Here is a 3,299-nt window from a genome sequence, read left to right on the forward strand (position 1 = left end):
GCTTTACATGCCTCATGACACCTAAGCACACTTAGTGGAGAATCTTGGACTTGATCTTGGATTAGTGGGCTGAACCATAGCTAAAATTCACTAATCATAATTTGTGAAATTTTGGCACCAAAATTTGGCTCCACAAATTCAATTTCAAATTCAAGTAAAATTTCAATAGAAATTCAAATTTCCCTACAATTTTGTGTGACACTTAGGCTATAAGTAGAGGCCACGTGTGTGCATCTTTTCAACTTTGATCATTTGAGAATAAAAATTCAAAGTTCAGACCTCTTTTGAGGCACAAAATTTCGTACATCTTCTCTCCCTTTCCCTCAATTCATCTTCTCTTACCTTCAAGCTCTTATCCATGGCTTCCTATGGTGGTAAGCTTCTTCTAGACTCATCTTGTCCTTCAAGTGGCATCTCCAATCATATTTCTCCTTCTCCATTCTGCTGCCATCAAACTTCAAAAAGCAAAGGACTCCATTGATGAAGAAGATCCAAGGCCTACAAGCTCCACAGGGAGCTACATCATGTGGTATGAAGAGCATCTTCATCTAGGTTATGCTCTTTTCCTTCCTCTATCTTTTTGTTCGGTCAATTCACTTTAATTCCTTGTTCTTCATCTTATTCTCCATGTATATCCTCCATTGTCTTGTGGTTTGGTGCTGTTAAAATAAGCCAATTAAATCTTAGATCTACACTTGTTCTTGCATTTCTATGTTTCAAATTTATAGATCTACTCTTGAATCATGTTTTTGTGTTGATTTTAGGTTCTATCATTTTTCAGTCATAATATTCTTGTGCTGAACATTTAGATCTAAATTTTCTTCCAAAATATTGATTAAAAAAACACAAAAATATAAGTGTAAATCACTTAATCCATGTTGTCATAGAGTCATGTTTAGTCATAATAATTGTCACATTATGTTCTATGTTTGTGTTGAATTTTTATTTTGTTGATTGAATTCTAGATACATTTGTTCATGTATTCTTGTCATTCTTAGCCTATCTTTAGAATTTTGAGTCTAATTCATGCATGTTATTTAGTTCATAACATGTTCTAAATCAATTCCTAGAAGTAGTCTTGTTGTTGAACTCTTTTTTTTGTTTTCTAAGTTTCCTACATGATTCCTATGATGAAGTTGAGTTGTGGTGCTGAGTTGTGGCTGGATTTGTGAATCAAAATAAGTCTTAAGTTCTCTTGAATTTTGTTATTCAAGATCATTGAGCATAAGCAAACACAAATTGTAACTATCCAAGCCTTAAGCAACATAAACACTATTCTTGATTTCTAGGTTGAAATCGCTGGTGCTGACAGCTTGAACATACAAACTTGTATAAATTACTGGGAATTGTGTAAATCATGCAGGTTTTGATGATATCAAAAAGAATTTGCTTGACAAAGGGGGAGAATGTGAATCATGCAAGCTTTGATGATGTCGAAAAGAAATCACATGTTTGTCATCATCAAAAAGGGGGAGAATGTGAATGTATGTATACATGATTTTGATGATGCCAAAGAAGAATCAAACAAGGCTGCTTCAAATGATAAGCATTTGCTTCAAGAATAATTCAAGATTGCTTCAACAAACAAAGCCTTGTTTCAAGATTCACTAAAGACCAAGCCTTGCCTTAAAACAAAGTGCTTTCAAGACATGCAAGGCTCTAGTAATCGATTACCAGGAAGTGTAATCGATTACCAGAAGACAGGGTCGAGAAATAGCTGTTGAAAAAGGTTTTGAATTTGAATTTTCAACATGTAATCGATTACCATATGTCTGTAATCGATTACCAGCAACAAAACTTTGGAAATTCAAATTCAAAAGTCATAACCCTTCAAATTATAACTGTGTAATCGATTACACAAACATTGTAATCGATTACCAGTGGAAAGTTTTCAGAAAATCTGCCAACAGTCACATCTTTTCATTAGATTTGTGAATGGCCATCAAAGGCCTATAAATAGGTGACTTGGGCATGAATTTTAAAGAGAGAGTTTTGCTTGGCAAAAATGTCTTATCCTCTCAAAAGACAATGAGAGAGATTCCAAAAGAACTTCATTGTCAAATGCTCTCTCAAAAGAAATCCTTGGCCTAACATTTGCAAAATCTATAAGGATTCTTACATGATCTTCATTGTAATATTCTTCTCTTGAAGAGAGAATTCTTCTTCCATTCTTCTTATTCAATGAGATTGGTTAAGAGACTGTGAGTCTCTTGTTGTAAAGGATTCCTGAACACAAGGGATGGGTTGTCCCTGTGTGGTTCAGACTTTGTAATGGATTTCACAAAGATAGTGGAAATCTCAAGTGGGTTGCTTGAGTACTGGACGTAGGCACGGGAAGTGGCCGAACCAGTATAAAATTGTGTTTGCATTCTCTCTTCCCTTATCTTATTTATTTTGTTGCAATCAATTGTGTCTTGCATGTTTAAAGAACATTGTTAAATTGATTGTTGTTGCTTCTTCTGCATTCTAAGCCTATCCCTCTTAAGATTATTGAGGCCACAAGGTCCAACAAATTGGTCACCACGAAGTTTTAGCTGAATTTTTTACTGAATTTTCTGGACATCTGTACCAAAATTATAAAAAAAGAACCAAGTGATTTGGATAAAATTAAAAATCACACAAGTAGGCAGAAAAATCTGTGACCAGGAAAAAAAAGTGAAAGGGAAGAGTGGTTGTTGTTTTGGCTCGAAATTTGTTCTATAATTGGTGCCTATTTTATACCAATCTTAGTTCTGAATTTTCAATTGAAAATTATTGTGAAAACAAGTTCCAAAACTAGAGGTTTCTTGAGTCTTTTTTTTTTGTTTTTCTACTCTACTCTAGAGCCATTCTAGGTTTCTCTTTGAGTCCTAGCTTGCTTTTGTGTGCTTTTCATTGCTTTAATTGTTGAATAATCCTTGAAAATTTGTTTTTTTTTTTAAATCTATTGGTTTAGCTTTCATTTCATTTTTTTGGTTTTTGGTTATTATTTGTCTCTTTGTTTCCTTGTTTGTGAGTTGCCATATAGGAAATTGGAATGAAGGATTGGTGCCATCCCTTGAAGAATTTGAATCAAAAAGCAAGGGGTCAACCACCTTAAGAGCTATTGGACTAAGAAGCACTCCAAATTGAGTGAATCACCAAAGAGAGAACAACCACCAAAATTGAGGACCTTTTTGTAATTTTTTTAATTGAGAATTTACTTACCTTCATTGCTTTCAAATTTTGTAACAAAAAGGTCTTTCATTGGAATTAAGTTGGGAGCCTCCAATAGGTCACCCAACTTCCATTTGTTTGTAATAATTTTAGGCAAATTTTCC

This window comes from Glycine soja, chromosome 3 (assembly GCF_004193775.1).
Source record: "Glycine soja cultivar W05 chromosome 3, ASM419377v2, whole genome shotgun sequence".
Taxonomy (NCBI): Eukaryota; Viridiplantae; Streptophyta; class Magnoliopsida; order Fabales; family Fabaceae; genus Glycine; species Glycine soja.